We start from the raw sequence: 18,957 nt of genomic DNA, 5'->3' as shown, positions 1-18,957 counted from the left end.
CAAGAAAGCCAGCTAGGTGACTTTGGGCCAATCACTAGGAGACGGTGAGTTCTAGTCTCAGCTTAGCCAACAAATCAGCTAGGTGACTTTGAGCCAATCACAAGGAGATGGTGAGTTCTAGTCCCACCTTTGGCATGAAAGCCTGCTGGGTGACTTTGGGCCAATCACTAGGAGACGGTGAATTCTAGTCCCGCCTTTTGTATGAAAGCTGGCTGGGTGACTTTGAGCCAATCATCAGGAGATCACCAATTCCCAGAATTCCTCAGTCAGGATGGGAGTTAGCAACCTTAGTAACTTTAAGATGCTCGGACTTCAACTCCCAGAATACCCCAGCCAATCTGGCTGTTAGGAACCTTAATGAATTGAAGATGGGTGAACTTCAACTCCCAGAACTCCTCGGCTAACATTGCTGGCTGTGGAATTCTGGGAGTTGAAGTCCACCCACCTTAAATTTGCCGAGATTGCATAACACCGCTCTGCACTATACTAACTTTGAAATAGCTTTTCGAATTTCTTTTTAACTGTCCTTATTAAAGCAATGATGTTGGGAGAAAAAAGATTTGAGAGATTTAGCCCTCGACTGACAAGCTTTCATTTAGTGACCGTTCAAAAAAAAGTGAACTTCTGACCTTTTTTTCACACTTGCGACCATTGTGGCATCCCCAAGATCACGGGAACAAAATTCAGAGGCTTGGCAACTGGCATGTGCTTACGACTGTTTCAGTGTCCCCCTCCCCGGGGTCACGTGGTCCCCTTTTGCGACCTTCTCACAAGCAAAGTCAACAGGGAAGCCGGGTTCATTTAATGACCGTGTGACTCGCATAACAGCTGCAGTGATTCCCTTAACAACTGTTGGCAAGAAAGGTCGTAAAACGGGGCAAAGCCCGCTGAGCCACTGTCTTGCTTAACCGTGGAAACGTTGGGCTAAAGAGCAGTCGTAAGTCGAGGACTAACTGTATCAGGTCTCCAACTTCGAGACATTCGCTCTGTGTTTGGCGTTCAGCTTCAGCCAAAAATTTGCCGCTTAATTTGTACCTTTGCTGGAATACAGGCAGTCCTCGAATTACGACCCCGAGCGAGCGCCCGGTTGTTAAATGAATCTGGCTTGCCCCCGTGGTGGGAGTTTCATCGCTGGAAGCGTTTAAGAAGAGATCGGACAGCCATCTGTCGGAGATGGTCTAGGTCAGGGATAGGCAACCTCGGCTCTTTTACGACTCATGGACTTCAACTCCCAGAATTCCTGAGTCAGCTGACTCAGGAATTCTGGGAGTTGAAGTCCATGAGTCGTAAAAGAGCCGAGGTTGCCTACCCCTGGTCTAGGTCAAGGGTGTCAAACTGCCAGCCCCTGGGCCGGTGGCATCATACGGAGGCCGTGCCCACCCCAGCTCCCGCAATGCAGAAAAAGTCACGATACGTCGCGACACGTCACGTGACGCAGCGAGTGTGACACCTGCGGTATAGGGTTTCCTGCCTGAGCAGGGGGTTGGACTAGATGACCTCCAAGGTCCCTTCCAACTCTGCTATTCTATTCTATTCTATTCCAGACCATTCCATTATTTCTATTCTCTATTCTGTTCTATTCTATTCTATTCCAGACCATTCCGTTATTTCTGTTCTGTTCTGTTGTTCTGTTCTGTTCCATTCCAGACCATTCTATTATTTTTATTCTCTATTCTATTCTATTCTATTCTATTCTATTCTATTCTATTCTATTCTATTCTATTCTATTCTATTCTATTCTATTCTATTCTATTCTATTCTATTCTATTCTATTCTATTCTATTCTATTATTCTCCATTGCATCTATTCTATTCTATTCTATTCTATTCTATTCTATTCTATTCTATTCTATTCTATTCTATTCTATTCTATTCTATTCTATTCTAATTCTATTCCAGACCATTTCGTTATTTCTATTATATTCTGTTCTGTTCTGTTCCATTCCAGACCATTCCATTGTTTTTATTCTCTATTGTATTGTATTATATTCTGTTCTGTTCTGTTCTATTTTATTTCTTATTTCTATTCTATTCTATTCTATTACTGACCATTCCATTCTGTTCCGTTCCGTTCCGTTATTTCTATTATATTCTGTTCTATTCTATTCTATTACAGACCATTCCATTATTTTTATTCTGTATTCTATTCTATTCTATTCTTTATTCTATTCTATTCTTCTTCTATTCTATTCTATTCTATTCTATTCTATTCTATTCTATTCTATTCTATTCTATTCTATTCTATTCTATTCTATTCTATTCTATTCTATTCTATTCTATTCTATTCTATTCATTGAGTTTGCTTGTCAGAAGTTTCCAAAAGGGGGTCACTGGACCCCGGGACACTGCGACCGTCATAAATATGAGTCGGTTGCCAAGCGTCTGAATTTTGATCGCGTGATCACGGGGATGTTGCAAGAGTCATTCATAACTGTGAAGAACGAAGCCGTAAGTCGCTTTTTTCCAGTGGCGTTGTAACTTGGAACGCTCACTAAACGAAGCGTTTTAAGTCGAGGACTACCTGCAATCGATCGTTTTCACTTTATTTTTAAGCCTGATGCAGGTTCTCCTGGTTTGGGGTCTCTCCGCTGGTGCAAATCAAGCTACCGTTTGCCAACTCACCGCCCGCCCGGTGCTTCGTTCCCAGTTTTTTTGTGTGTTTTTTTGCTGTGATGCTGGTAGCAAGTTTCCCCTTGCACACGCCACCGTAGGAATGTTAATTAGCAACCCGGACTTAATTAATTCAGCTGCCAATTAGTGCTGCGATGGGGGAAGGGGGCTGCAGACTGGGGCACAGATGGCTGTTTATGGGCTGGCAGAGTGCCACTTTTCCACGGCGGGCGGGGCCGGGCGAGATGAAAGCCAAAAGACTCTCTGTTATGTGCGTACATTGGGGTGGGGGGGGAGTGTCGTTTCCCCGAGAAGGATGCTAGACGTGGCCGTGCACACACACACACACACACACACACACACACACACACGCCCCCCCCAGCCCTTGCCCGTGGTTGGCACATAAAGAGGAGGGCACCGGACCCAGCATTGGGAATGGGATGCCAGAATGAGGTTGGCGCTAGGGAAAAGGGTCGGTGGGAGAGAGAAAGGATGGGGTGATGGAGAAAGAGGGAAAAGGAGGAGTGGAGGCAGGAGAATGTTGCCCAGAGGTCTCAGGGAAAGTAGGAAGAGAGAAAAAAAAATAGAGAGAGAGAGAGAGAAAACGCGGGCAGAGAAGCCGAAGATGGCTTGAGCGAGGACGCCGGTGATGGAAGGAAAAGAGGAAGATGGCAGGGGGAGGTGGCGTATGCCAGCCGGATACCAGGAGAGAGGGGAGGGGTGATGACAGCTGGCATGGAACAGCCGCCCGCCCTGCCACCCTCCCCTCCCTCCTCCCCTCCCTCCCCCCCTCCTTTCTGCGGCATTCGTTCTGCTCACCATCGCCGATGCCAACTGGGCGGGTGGGGGGGGACAGCATGCGAGAAAGATGCCAGGTTGGTGCACAAATTGCAGCCTAGGGAGGGGGGGCACCCGTCATGGAGGGGAAGGGAAGAGAGCAGCTGGCACAGCGGTGCCCGCCAGGCAGATGGAGGCAGAGAAGGCCGGGACAAGAGACTTGGCATCCAGGCGGAGGCTGGCAGGTCTTCCGGGACGTTTGAGGAGCCTTGGCACTGTGCCTCCCACCCCACCCCGGCCTCGGCTACAAAGAGACTTGGGCACCAGCCGGCAGCTGGCGAGAGCCAGGCAGGGTGGGGAAGAGGGTGCCCGTGCAACGGTGGAGGGCTCGGAGCGCCGACGGGCATGAGAGGCGGTGCCCCCGGAGCAGCGCAAGGACTTGGGACGAGGATTGAGGGATGCCACAAGGCAGGGAGGGAAGCGAGACACAGGCGTAGCTCACACTGGGAAAGCAAACCCCGGGCGCGGGCACGCCAGGTGGCCATTGCCTGGACTGGGCGATGGTGAGAGCTGCTTGGCTAAGCCCCCCGAGAAGTGGGCCTTGGCACCCCCGGTCTATTCCGCCTGCACCGTCTTCCCCCCAGGTTCCTTCCCATTGGCACCCTTATGCCCGCCTGAACTTGGCACCGAGTCAAAGCTGGTGGGGGCTGGCATCGCCCCGGCTGGCACGTGAGCCGAATCCCTGAGGTTGGCACTCTGCAAAGAAGAGGAGGGAGGCGAGGCATTGTTGGCAACGCTGCTGGCCGGCCACCGCCTTGGCATCGCTGTGGGCACGGGAAAAGAGGTTGGTTGGGGTCCTTCCTTCCTTCCTTCCTTCCTTCCTTCCTTCCTTCCTTCCTTCCTTCCTTCCTTCCTTCCCTCATTATCATCTCTCCCTTTTCCTTCTCACTATCATCCCTCCATTTCCTTTCCTTCCTTCCTTCCTTCCTTCCTTCCTTCCTTCCTTCCTTCCTTCCTTCCTTCTCTGCCTACTTCATTCCCATTATCTTCCTTCCTTCCTTCCTTCCTTCCTTCCTTTCCTTCTCTGCCTTTCCTTCTCATTATATTCATTCATTCCTTTCTTCCTTCTCTGCCTACTTCATTCCCATTACCTACCTTCCTTCCTTCCTTCCTTCTTTCCTTCCTTCCTTCTCTCCCTACTTCATTCCCATTATCTTCCTTCCTTCTTTCCTTCTCTGCCTTCTTCCTTCCCATTATCTTCCTTCCTTCTTTTCTTCCCCTTCTCCAGCTGTTCTCTCTGTTCCCCCCCCCCGAAGGTGCCCTTTGGCCACCTGGGACTAACGGATACCAACCGATCCGGTCCAGAAGCTCCGAGCATCTGCCAGCGTCTCCTTTGGCTGACCTTCCTGGATCCTGGAGGTGAGACGCCATCTTTCTTTCTTGAGGCCTATCGGAATGGCATGAGTGGGTGGGGGAGTGCTTGGTTGGCTGGCTGGACCAGGAGATACCCTGAGATGGATTGGGTGTGTGTGTGTGTGTGTGTCCTTATCCCCAAAAGGAGCAAGCGAAGCTTTCGCATGGACCAACTAGAGGACTACAAGCCCAATGATGCTTGGCGGTGGGTGGCTTTAGAGCATACCTGCTGGGCTACCACTGGCACAAACAAAGGACCAGGAGATGCAGAAGGAACACAGGCTTAAGGGGGTGGGGGGTGGGCGGCGTGCAATGGGAATATTTAAAATTTGGGGTGGAACCGTTTTTTCCCCCTATTGTTTTATGCATTTGGAGCATCGTCATATTCGCCTTTCTTTTTTTTTAAAAAAAAAGCAAAGAAAATCATGGTTTCCCCAGCCCCCCCCCATTATTTGGATTGGAGCAAGCTTCCCCCCCCCACCCTATTTTAAAAGGCCTTTTTCGTTTAAATCGGCTCATTTTAAATCCATAGAGCCTTTTGCATAGCCGGTGCACGCGTGTGTTCGTAACGGAACTATAATCATTCTAGGCACCTTAAGCATCTAATCCTACATGTTTTTCTGGAGTTCAAAGGGATTTCCTTGAGTTCGGCACGGATAGGATTACCGCTTTAGGGGTCTGTGTGTTGATGTGCGTGTGTGTGTTTGGGGGGGGGGGAAATACCTGACTAATTACAAAGTGTTTGATAGGGATAATGGTTTATGTCATACACACCAATCATTTGAGGAGAGCCATTCCGGATAGGGTGAAATTAGCCTGCAGCTAAGAAATTGGATAACTAATTCAAATCAACAAGTGAAATACAATATTATTGGTTTTTGGTGTGCTTGTTATTCTTGAGTCTTTTTTTTTTTTCCCTTCCCCACCCCCAACTGTTTCTTCTGCCGTTTGAATTTGGATCCTGGTTTTGTTTCTTGGCCTTTTGAGTTTTTAATTTGTAGCATTATTATTATTATTATTATTATTATTATTATTATTATTATTATTATTATTATTATTAATATCACAGTCAGCCAGATGTTCAGACTGGATTTGGCATTTTTGTCTACTTATCGAGTCCTTACCAATAGTAATAATAATAATCACCATCATCATCATCATCATCATCACACAGTCAGCCAGATGTTCAGACTGGATTTGGCATTTTTGTCTACTTATCGAGTCCTTACCAATAGTAATAATAATAATCACCATCATCATCATCATCATCACACAGTCAGCCAGATGTTCAGACTGGATTTGGCATTTTTGTCTACTTATCGAGTCCTTACCAATAGTAATAATAATAATAATCACCATCATCATCATCATCATCATCACACAGTCAACCAGATGTTCAGACTGGATTTGGCATTTTTGTCTACCTATCGAGTCCTTACCAACGACTGGGATAGGCAAATGTGGATGTTGGATGGCATTACAGATCTCGTTGCAGGATGGAAGCAGTTCCTAGTAAGGCCGCCTTTTGCAATTGACTAATGGCGAATTTGTCAATGCCGATGATGGTGTCCAAGTGGTGCTCCAGTTGTTTTGGGATGGCACCCAAGGCGCCTATGACTATTGGTACCACCCTTGCTTGCCTTTGCCACAGTGTTTCTATTTCTATTTGTAGGTCTTTGTATTTTGTTATCTTCTCCAGTTCTTTCTCGTCGATTCTGCTGCCTCCAGGCACTGCCACGTCCACTATCCAGACTTATCGACAATTGTTAAGTCCGGGGTGTTATGTTGCAGGTGCTTGTCTGTTTGAATTCTGAAGTCCCAGAGCAGTTTAACTTTATTATTATTATTATTATTATTATTATTATTATTATTATTATTATTATTATTATTATTATTATTATTATTATTATTGTTGTTGTTGTTGTTGTTATTGTTGTTGTTATTGTTATTATTATTATTATTATTATTATATATTAATATTATTATTTTTATTATTAATATTAATATTATTCATTTGGCTTTAAGCAAGTGCTGGAGATTTAAATGACAGCCAGTTGACTCCCCCCCTCCCCCGTCTTAAAACCTAGTTCTGCAAATATAGGACTTATGACCACAATTCAGCCAAAACATTTCTGCCATTAAGCGAGACATTTGCTAAGGGAGTTCTGCCCCATTTAACCAGCTCTCTGGCCACCGTTGTTAAGTGAATCACCCCAGTTGATTAAGTTAGTAACCTGGTTGTTAAGCGAATCCGGATTCCCCCATTGACTTTGCTTGTCAGGAGGTCGCCAAAGGGGATCACGTGATCCCCGGGGGCGTGCAGCCGTCATAAATGTGAGTCAGTTGCCGAGCGTCTGAATTTTGATCGCGTGACCGTGGGGATGCTGCAAAGTTCCTAAGTGTGAAAAACGAGTCATGTCACTTCTTTCAGTGCCGTTGTAACTTGGGACGGTCATTAAACGAAGTGTTAAGGATTACCTGTCCTTGTCTGGCTTTGGCTTTAAGCAAGCGCTGGAGATTTAAACGCCAGCCCCTTAATTCCTCCCCCGTCTGAAAACCGAGGCTGCAAATACCGGCAGTCCTCAACGTACGACTACAGCTGAGCCCAAAATTTAGGTTGTTAAGCGAGACATTTCTTAAGTGAGTTTCGCCCCCTTTTACCCCCTTTCTCGCCACCGTTGTTAAGGGAAGCACTGCAGGGGTTAAGTTAGTAACTCGGTTTTTAAATGAACCCGGGTTTGCTTGTCGGAAGGTCGCAAAAAGGGGAATCACGTAATCTCGGGACACACAGCCACGGTCATAAGTACGAACCACTTTTCAAGCGTCTGAATTTTGATCCCACAGTCACGGGGGATGCTGCAACGGTCGTCAGTGTGGAAAAATAGGCATAAGTCACAGAAGTGCCGTTGCAACTTCGAACGGCCAGTAAGCGAACCTTTGTTAAGTTGAGGACTCGCCGTACAGCAAACCGGTTTCGCGGCTTCCAAAGCTTGCGAACCTTTTGGGACATCACATTCCAGGATGCCGGAATGCTTCGAAGCATCCTGTGACACCACGGAAGCTCAGCCAATCGGCAGCAATGATTTTAGCATCCCAGACTTACAACCGCTTGCTTTAGCGACCCGTTCGCAGTGAACAGTGACCCTGGGAAAAAAGGGACTTAGGACCACGTCTTTGAGGCCCACTGCGCGTTCCCAGGGTCACCTGATCAAAATTCAGCTACTTTGCAGCCGATCTGTTTTTTTACGACGGTTGCAGCATCCCGGGTTGTGTGTGTGTGCGATGACCGTTTTCGATCTTCTTAGCCGGCTTCCGATGAGGAAAATCAATGGGAGCGGCCAGATTCGCTTAACGACCGCATGCTTCACTGAACAGCGGCAGCAATTTCAACAAAGGTGGCAAGAGCAAGCGTGACCCGTTTAACATCCACCTTGCTTAGCAACGGAAGTTCTGGTCCCAGTTGTGATCGTAAGTCAGGGGGTCTTCAAACTTGGCCATCTCCTGGTGATTGGCCCAATGTCACCCAGTGGGCTTTTCTGTCTAAGCCGGAACTAGAACTCACCATCACCTGGTGATTGGCCCAAAATCACCCAGCCGGCTTTCATGCCTAAAGCGGGACTAGAACTCACCATCTCCTGGTGATTGGTCCAAACTCACTCTGGCTTTTGTGCTAAGGCAAGACTAGAATTCACAGCCTCCTGGTGGTTGACCCAAAGTCACCCAGATGGTTGTCATGCCTAAGGTGGAACTAGAACTCACAGCCTCCTGGTGATTGACCCAAAGTCACCCAGCTGCCTTTCATGCCTAAGGCAGGACTAGAACTCACCATCTCCTGGTGCTTGGCCCAAAGTCAACTTTGTCAACTTTCATGCCTAAATCAGGATTTGAACTCATGGTCTCCCAGTTTCTGGCCTGGCACCTTCACCATTAGACCAAGCTGGATTTTGGAACCTTATTAACACCACTACAACAGGTTGTGTAACTTCCCCATCCGATGTGCGGTCATGTGACCACAGAGGGCAAGACAACTCAGGCTGCTTTAAAGCAGCAATTCTGCGGCTGTGGTAACTTTGTACGGTCATAAAATGTCCAGCCATCCAGCGAGGAATATCTGTATCCCGTCTTTGATTTTGGAGCTGAAAGCAGCGCTTCCTCCTTTGAATTTCCTGGACAATGACCTTGCGAGGTAGTCAGGGCTGCAAAGTTTTAGTGGCAAAGGATAGGCTAGAAAGCGTAACAATCTACAGTCCTCGACTTAATAGCCGTTTCTTTAGGGACCATTAGAAGTCACAACCGTGTGAAAAAAAGTAACTTATGACTATTATTTATTTATGTTTTAGTTCATACACTGTTTACCTCTTATGATCGTAAGCTGCCCAGAGTTACCTTGATGTAAGATTTGGGGGGGGGGATAAATTTTAAGAAAGAAAGAAAGAAAGAAAGAAAGAAAGAAAGAAAGAAAGAAAGAAAGAAAGAAAGAAAGAAAGAAAGAAAGAAAGGAAGGAAGGAAGAAAGAAAGAAAGAAAGAAAGAGAAAGAAAAAGAAAGAAAGAAAGAAAGAAAGAAAGAAAGAAAGAAAGAAAGGAGAGAGAGGGAAGGAAGGAAGGAAGGAAGGAAGGAAGGGAGAAAGAAAGAAAGAAAGAAAGAAAGAAAGAAAGAAAGAAAGAGAAAGAAAGAAAGAGAAAAAGAAAGAAAGAAAGGAGAGAGAGAGGGAAGGAAGGAAGAAAGAAAGAAAAAAGAAAGAAAGAGAAAGAAAGAAAGAAAGGAGAGAGAGAGGAAAGAAAGAAAGAAAGAAAGAGGAGAGAGAGAGGGAAGGAAGAAAGAAAGAAAGAGAAAGAAATAAAGAAAAAAAGAAAGAGAAAGAAAAGAAAGAAAAAAAGAAAGAAAGAAAGAGAGAGAGAGGGAAGGAAGAAAGAAAGAAAAAGAAAGAAAAAAAGAAAGAAAGAAAAAAAAGAAAGAAAGAAAGAAAGAAAGAAAGAAAGAAAGAAAGAAAGAAAGAAAGAAAGAAAGAAAGATGTAAGACTGCCCTAAAAAATAATTTTCCCTCGCCTGGCGCACTTCATAATAAGCCATCTTAATTCCCACTTTTAAGTCTGGACAGCAAAGAGTGTAGCAAGTTAAAAAGATTGGCATTAAACGGGGAGGTGCCAAACATTTTGCCCGCCGGTACCTCAGGCGTTTCTCCAAAAGACAGCCGGACTTTCTTTGTTTTTCCTCGAAGAGGTTTCACTTCTCATCCCGGAAGCTTTTTCAGTTCTGACCGAATGGTAGAGGATGGAAGGATTTCTATTCCTTTGCAGTCACCTGGTCGTTAGTACTCCCTCTGAGAATTGTTCAGGCCACTTGGAGGTTTATGGACGTGGAGCCTTCTTGGAACTGCTGAAAGGACCCTGTTGTAAAGAGGTGGTGTTGTGACACACACACACCCTCTGTGGAGAGAGGGGTTTGCAAGAGGGGTCACCTACGTTAAGACCAACAGTCCTCTCTCCACAGAGGGGGAGGGATACGACACCACCTCTCTCCTGTTTACAACGCGGTCTTTGCAGCAGTTTCAAAAAAAGTTCCACACCCATTTGCACCCTTCAGACGACCCAGAGGGCACAGATAAGCCTCCAAGTGGAGGCTCAAAGGGAGTACTAACGACCAGATGACTGCAAAGGAATATAAATCCTTCCATCCTCCACCCTTCGGTCTGAACTGAAGACGTTTCTTGGATGAGAAGCGAAACGTCTTCAAGGAAAAACGAAAGACAGTCCAGTTGCCTTTTGAAAACACCTTTGGGGCAAATCATGAACCTGGATGGCTAAGAATCTCCACAGATGTTTGTGCGTTCGTAGTTGCACATTTCCCTTCAAAGTTCCCTGTTTGAAGGTAGAACGGCCGTGCAGGTTTGAAACGAGGATTTTTCTGGGCATGAAACGCCTTATTTTGAGGTCTTCCCAGGATGCTCGCGAGTGGTCGTTTCCCCTGGCTCGGAAAATCGTTTGTGGAATTGCACACTTGGCGATGTGAAACGGATCGTTTTGCACCCTGCCTGTGGTATATGAGTGTGAGCATATATTAATAGAGGGCAGCTGAAACTGAACTTTCAGCCTTCTCGAAGCTACAGGTGGTCCTCGACTTATGACTAATTGCTTAGTGACTGTTCAAAGTTATGACGGACGTTTTCGTTCTGAGCTTCTCATGGGGAGGCGAGTCCCCACCGAGGTCATGTGACTGCATTTCGGGGTGGGTGGGTTGGCAACTGGCCCAGATTTAGGACTGTTTGTAGGGGATTTAGTTCTGGTTTTCAGCAAAAACTGTCCTGCAGTAAACAATTGTTTGACTTAACGACTGGAGAATTCGCTTAACGACCACTGACAAAAAAAGGTTATAAAAAAATCAAGGTGGGTCACGTTTTACAACCGTCGTGATTTAGGGCTGTCATAAGTAGGCTCCATTACGGTCGTAATCCATTTCTCAGAAATCTTTGGGGAAATTCCAAGGATGCTGTTGAAATAGAGCATATCCCAAAGCTGTAATGTTTAGAAAAAAAACTGAGCAATTTGCGATCCTGTTCCTAGTCCCTGGTGTTTCCCACACACTTTTGATTTTGCTACTGAATTAAGCCACTTGGGAGGTTTACCCCACGCACTTAATCCAAAATTAATTAAATTGGCGGAATTCCATGAAAATAAAACAAGCTGAATGCTAGCTGACCTGAGCAGCTAAGACAGGGGTCCCCAACCTATGGGCTGGGGCTTAATATTGGACCGTGGCCTAGTGGCCACCGGGCAGTGGGACAGGCTGACCAGTACGCGCACATGTGTGTGTGCACACTCACCCCCACTCGCGCTAGCGCCCGCAGACCCATTTGCGCATGCACATGGGGCTGGTGACGGTTAGCGCCTGAACCCCTGTGCAAACGGGGCCGCTAGCCATGCGGGTTGTGTGGCCCATGGGTGCCTGTGTGTGGGTGTAAGCCGCAATGGCGGCTAGCGCCTGCGCACATACACAAACAGGCCGCTAGCCCCGTGGGAGTGCGTGTGGTCCCATTTGTGTGCGGCTCCGTTCACACATGCATGCACACACACACACAAATTTCCCAGATGCTTCCTTTTCCTCCGGGCCGCCAGCATGAAAAGGTTGGTGACCTCTGAGCTAAGAGAATGCCATGGTAGTCTTTAACCGGGTTAAAATAAATCGCCAGATACTGGCCAGGTATCAGTTGTACACAGAACCGTGGTTTGTTAGTTCATTTTTTGAAGTTAAATTGAGACCGTTTAATGAATATTTTTGCTGATCAACACCAAGCCCGGCTTTGCAATGCAGGTAGTCCTCTACTTACAAATACCCATTTAGTGACCATTTGAAGTTTAAACGGCACTGTTAAAAGTGGCTTTTTTTCACTTATGACCATCGTAGCCACCCTGATCAAGTGATCAAAATCCAGGCGCTTCGTAACTGGTTCATACTTACAACTGTTGCAAGGTCCCCGGGGTCATGTGATTCCCATTTGCGACCTTCTGTCAATGGTGAAACCAGATTCACTTAACAACCGTGTGACTAACGACTGAAGCGATTCACTTAGCAGCGGTGGCAAGGAAGGTCGTAACATGGGGCAAAACTCGCTTAGCAATGGTCTCACTTAGTAACGGAAGCATTGGGCTCAGTTGCGGCCGTACTTCAAGGAGTACCTCTATTCTTCGTCAAAAAGAGAGCTTCAACTGGGAAGCCACAATTTGAGAGCAAATTAACTCTTGTTCTTAGTGAAGAGATTTGTGTGCGATTAGTGTGTTAACACAATCCACTCTGCCCTTTTTCCACAGCAGAAAACTGAAATCCAGAAGTGTGCCAATTTGACAACAATCCTCATAAATCTGGAGAATTCCAGTCAGGATTATAGGTAGGCCTCTACGTTACGACCACCCTGGAGCCTTGCCATCACGGCCATAACTCAGGACGGTTGTAAAACAGGTTGGTCATGTGACCAACCCGATTTTACAATCATTTTTGCAGTGGTTGTTAAGCAAACACCGTTTTTGTTTGTTAAGTGAATCAGTGGTTTTTCTCTGGGTGTCATAAAACACAGGAAATTCCTCAAAATACGACCATAATGGAGCCTGTCCATCACGATTATCCTTTGGGACAGCTGTCAAGCAAAGTTGGTCACGTGACTGACCCGGTTTTACGACTCTTTTCCCCGCTGGTCGTGAAGTGAGTGCCACAGTTGTTAAACAGAATCAGTGGTTTGTAATGGGCCCGATTTTGATGAAATCTGTAGCAAATGCTAGTTTTTGGCACAACTGTCATGGGGCGTGCAAACAGGGCAGGTAGGCCCGTGGGAACTTTGAACCGTTGCTAAGCAACTGGTCGTAATTCAAGAATTACTGGCATGCCACGTTGAAATCTAGGGGTTGCACCCCTATTAAAGCTCAGCATTAGTCTAAAACAGGAGTCTTCAAACTTGGCCCTTTGATGACTTGTGGACTTCAACTCCCAGAATTCCTCAGCCAGTGTGTCTGGCTGAGGAATTCTGGGAGTTGAAGTCCACAAGCAGGGGTCTTCAAACATGGCCCTTTGATGACTTGTGGACTTCAACTCCCAGAATTCCTCAGCCAGCGTGCCTGGCTGAGGAATTCTGGGAGTTGAAGTCCGCAAGCAGGGGTCTTCAAACATGGCCCTTTGATGACTCGTGGACTTCAAATCCCAGAATTCCTCAGCCAGAGTGCCTGGCTGAGGAATTCTGTAAGTTGAAATTCAAAAGTCATCAAAGGGCCAAGTTGGAAGACCCCTATTCTGGAACATTTTTGTCGATAATATATTGGTTTTTCTGTGAATAAGGAATTTTGGTTTCATTTTGACACCTTCCAAAGGTTAGGGTTAGGGTTCAAGAAAAGGATTTTATAAATTGTGGTTCAAATCAGACTTCAGGACCAGTTCAACAGAGGTAGTCCTCGACTTACAAGATCATTTAGTGGCCATTAAGTTACACCACCACTGAAAAAAAAGTGACTTGTGACCGTTTTTCACACTTTCAACTGTTCCAGCGTCCCCACGGCCATGTGACCAAAATTCAGACGCTTGGCAACTGACTCACATTTATGACGGTCGACAGAGTGTTCCAGGGTCACTTCATCCCCTTTTGCGACCATCTGACAAGCAAAATCAATGGGGAAGCCAGATTCCCCAAACAAGCGTGTCGCTAACAACTGCAGTGATTCACTTAACAATTGCGGCAGGGAAGACCGTAAAGTGGGGCAAAATTCACTGAACGAAGTTTCACTTAGCAACGGAAACTTTGGACTCCATTGTGGTCGTAAGGCGAGGGCTACCTGTAAAGTAAAAAGGCTTGAGATTATCTTGGGAACGTGTCCCATGTTTAAAATCCTTTTAAAATGTTTTTGAGCTTTTCTTCTACCAGCCAGTTGGTGTTTTTTTTTTTGGCTCCTCATGAGGACTAGAAACTCATTTTCCAAAAAAGGAATTCTCAGACACCTAAATCTCTTGTCTCGCTCACTCCCCGCTAACTGTTTGGCCCTGATTTTGTATGTATTTTGTATTATTTCAAGAGCAAATCGTCTGGTTTTCCTCAGTTTATTTTGTTGGCCTGTTGGGAGATTAGAGGGGGGAAAATTATGCGAGGTGATTGAATCCAGAACAGTGTTTTCTCACCCTCGGCTACTTCAAGATGTCTGGACTTCAATTCCCAGAATTCTCCAGCCAGCAATGCTGAGAATTCTGGGGTGAGAATTCTGGGAGTTGAAGTCCAGGCATCTTAAAGCCGCCAAGGTTGAGAAATGTCGAGGTAGACTTAAAGTAACCTTGACACCATTAAACTGTGTGGACCGAGTCCCAGAATTCTCAGGAAAGACTTCACTTGCTAGGGAATTCTGGGAAATCAATCTATGTATTTAAAACACCCCCAATAAGGACGGTTGGGGAATTGAAGTCCAACTTGATAGCTATCAACATTACAAGACATCATGAGTGACAATCACCCATGACAGGCTAAAGGAAGGCAGAGGCGCCCACATTTTCATTCAATGACCTGTAGAAGGGTGACACCCCAAAGCTGGTTAGCAGTAATCTTGGTTAGTTTTCTTCTGCGACTTACCTTGTCGGGTTAATCCAAAAAGTTGATTTGCCTACACTTCAGTGGGTTGGCAACTGCCCCCAATTAAGTCAAAGACAGCCCAGTGAAATCAGGGAACCAGGACTTGATAGAACTAAGGTGAACAATTAGGCCAAAATTCAGCTAGTCCTTGATTTACAACCACAATATTCTGTTGCTAAGCGAGACAAGTCCTTAAGTGAGGTTTGCCCCATCTTACCACCCATCTTGCCACGGTTGTTAAGTGAATCCGGCTTTCCCGTTGACTCTGCTCGTCAGAAAGCCACAAAAGGTCACATGACCCCAGCACACGGCAACTGTCATAAGTACATGCCTGTGGCCTGCATTTTAACCACGCCGATTATTGGGATGCTGCGACAGCCATTAAGTCTGAGGGCGGTTGTAAGTCACTCTTTATTCCAGCGCTGTTGTAAACTTTGAACAATCTCTAACCAAACGGTCGTAAAATGAGGACCACCTCTTCTTTGGCTATTGGGTATTTTTCAAATAATGTTTCGGGGTTGTTCTGCTCCCTAGCACAGATACGATTCGCTGCATGTTGCGCAGTCCATCTGCTCCCGCCATTTCTGTTTTGGCAGGAGATGAAAACGGAATCTTTTCTGATTTGACCCTTTTTCAGGAATCTCTAAACATGGCGGCTTTAAGACCTGGGGACTTCATTTCCCAGAATTCTTGCTGGCTAGGGAATTCTGGGAGCTGAAGGCCACAAGGCTTTAAAGCTGCCAAAATTGAAATCCCCTGCCCTACCAACTCATCCCCATGATGCATTGCAACAACAAACCAGACCCAGGGCGCTTTTCCTAAAAATGAATTATTTCTGGATAGTTTCAAGATTTTTCGGAAATGAGATTATGAACGTGTAAGAAAAAGCAGGCTACGCCTGAAATCCAACACAAAAGATTTCATTACCGGACATCCTAATTTGGGGAAAGGGGCTGCTGCAGGAGTGTATTCCAGGTAGTCCTCGACTTACGACAGGAACTGGGAAATTCATTGCAAGAGAAGGAACAGAATCACACATTTGGGAGGGAACGTGGAGGTCTTCAAGTCCAACCCCCTGCTTGAGCAGGAAACACTGGACCGTTCCAGACAAATGATTGTCCAATCTCTTGTTTACCATTAAACATTCACCACTTAAGCGGCGCAGTTGTTAAGCAAGGCCTCAGGCGACTGCACACCTGATTTTATGGCCTTTTTGTCGTGATCACTACGCAAATTAGCAGAGTTGTTAATCCAGAGGTCCCAGGATCACAACCTGCAACCTTCCCTGACAGCTTGTGAGAAGCTGGCTGGGGGAAGGCCACACATGACAATCATAAGCATGTGGGATGTTGTCATGATCCTAAGTGCATTAAATAAATGCACCAGCTGGGGTGGCCCACTGGTTATAATGCGGTATTGCAGGCAAACTCTGCCCACGGCCGGGAGTTCGATCCCGACCAGCTCAAGGTTTACTCAGCCTTTCCATCCTTACGAGGTCGGTAAAATGAGGACCCAGATAGGGGTTTTTTTGGAGTGTGGGGGGACAACATGGTGACTGTAACCCGCTTAGAAGGGACTGTAAAGCAACATGAAGCGGTATATAAGTCTAAGTGCTATGGCCAAGCGACTGAATCTTAGATCACGTGACTGCAGAGCTTCTACAGCGGTTGTGAAGTGTGGGAACCGTTTGTCTCTTTATTTTCAGCACCACCCTGACTTTCACGAAACAAACGGTCGTAAGTCGAGGATTACCTGTATTCTCATTCTGAAAAGCTCCAAGCCAGTCTGCGGTCGGCACGCTCTGCAAAGGAAATGTTTTACACGCTCTGCCATTCTGAACACAAAAACGGGGACGTTTTGCACACAGCGCCGCAACGCCTTAAAAGGAAGAATCAAACGGAAAAGGGGAAAAAATTCCTGACTGTCCCCTTTTTTTTTTTTATCTCAATCACCTTGCATTTGATCTTTTCTTTTCCTTCGAGATGTTTTTCTTTAATATAATTTTTTTTTGAAGTCATTCCCCAACCTTCCCACCCCCTCACTTTAAATACACAACAGAAAGACAATTCCCCCCCCCCTCCCCAGTTCTGGGGTGTGGAGTTGTGGGGCGAAGGAGAGTTGAGAACGGGGTGAGGGATCGGCTGTTCTTCCGTTCAGCCTTCCTTACTACCCCTCTTGTAGTTTGGTATCTGCGTAAAGGGCGGTGGGTTTTCCATAAATCTCCTTCTTTAAACCCGGTTTGATGACGCGGCCGCTACGGACGTTTGGAGGACGGCTCTCGTCTTCCCCGTCCAGTTTCGCATCGCTTCGGGGGCCCTAAACCCACAAGTTTCCATCTTCTTCATCCAGTTCTTAAAAATCACGTCCATCTTTTGTCAGCTGGAATACAAAATACGCCGTGGGGAGGGAATCCAAAAAAATAATAATCATCCCCTCCCAAAATAAGTGTTACAAAGGCAGGAAAGAACGTGAACGGGTTAATTATTTTTTTTTCTCCTTCATCTTATGTCTTTTTTTTTTTTTTTAAAAAGGAAAATTATTTCCAGTTTGCTTTTTATGACTTTTTTGTTGATGTTGTTGTTGGCGGTGGTGGTGGGTGTTTTCTCTCTCTCTCTTTTTTTGGTTATTGTATAGAAGTTTTTTTTTTAAGAGCTTTGGATTCCTAAAGAGGGTTTTGGAGTATTTTTTTTTTCATTTTTTGCAAGGTTTGTCAGCACACAGCCACCCGGAGCGGCGTCTGCGTGTTTTGACGAGAGTCCTTCAGTGTTCTTTCTCTGTCTCTCTTTTTTTATTTTTTATTTTTATTTTTTAAAGCCATCCGAGTAGGGTTTTTTTTGTGTCGTTTCCCGCGCCGAGACAGAACTCGTGTCTATCAGGAGGAAAAAGACAATGAGGTTGTCGGGTTTTATTTGGTTCCCCAGGACCAGAAAAGACCCAGCTGGGGGGTGGGAAAAAGGAAGAGAGGAGAGAGAGACGGGGAAAAAAAATAAAATAAAATTACGGGAAAGAGAAAACTCTCGCCCTGTTTGGTTGCTGATCAAATCCATCAACAGTTCAGGAATTTGTCCATCCGTCCTTGACGGTCATTAATATACAAAAATGGGCAGCGCATGCTTTGAGGGTTGGTGTTAGGTTGATGCAGGGGAGACTGAATTTCTCACTTAATCCCTCCCCCATCTTAAATTTCATCTCCTCAGGTTTATCTCTTTTTTTTCCTTTTCTTTTTCTTGTCCATTCTTTTCCATTTTCTTTGTTTTTGGCCTTTTTTTTTCTTCCCCAGGCGGTAACACAGTAAAAGAGTAGAAGGTTAAGTGTTAAGAGAAAGATGTGGGGGAGGGCGATGTATAAGTGTGTAAGTGTGTGTGTGAGAGAGGAGACTTTAGAGTGTCGGGTGGACGTCAAGACTGGCCAGCAACTGTCTTCAACGGGGTAGGTGAAAGAGATCAGATAGATGGTAGCACCGATGGGTCGAGGGAGGGTTCGGGGCCCACCTGCGATAGGGCGAATGAAGTTATGGGACACGTGGGCCAAGAGTTTTGGAACGCCGATGTGAAGATGGGCGACGTAGTTTGGATGCTACGAAAGGAGGGAGACATCCCAGCTTCTCAGCAACATTAAAATAGGAGGAAACTTCTTGAGATGTTCCCGGCAGGTGGGAAAGAGGTTGAAGACGTAGATCTGAAGCCTTTTTTTTTTTTCAAGAGAGGGACCCGTCTGTAGCGCAGGAGGCGGAAGACTCAGGAGTAGAGAAAAAGAATGGGAAGGAACGACGGAGGAAGCAGGAAGAGGCGAGATCACGGGCTGTCGATCTCATTCGATCGGGCCACACAATCTCATCACCTGGGAGAGGGGGAAAGAGGTAGGGAATTAGCATCAACAGGTCCTTAGGGAAGATGTCTAAATGGGAGGAAGGACAGAAGAGGTTCGGCGTGAAGAAAAGCTACGGTAGTAGTAGAACGTCTGCAACAGCCAATGTTGAGTCGGGTACCCTCTAAAGAAGATGAAGCTTAGGAAGGACCTCAACGGACGGGTTGCCCTTTGGCTCAACCTCCGGTCACCCTGT

At 46.1% G+C, this 18,957-nt stretch overlaps 1 long non-coding RNA gene across 1 annotated transcript in view; it reads left to right on the top strand.

The window, feature by feature from the left end:
* LOC310649446 overlaps window positions 1-18,957 on the top strand; it is a 313,283-nt gene that overhangs the window by 161,016 nt on the left and 133,310 nt on the right. The gene's annotated exons all lie outside the window — the stretch shown is intronic.

This window comes from Vipera ursinii, assembly GCF_947247035.1.
Source record: "Vipera ursinii genome assembly, chromosome: Z".
NCBI lineage: Eukaryota > Metazoa > Chordata > Lepidosauria > Squamata > Viperidae > Vipera > Vipera ursinii.
This window is presented reverse-complemented; position numbering and strand designations above follow the sequence as displayed.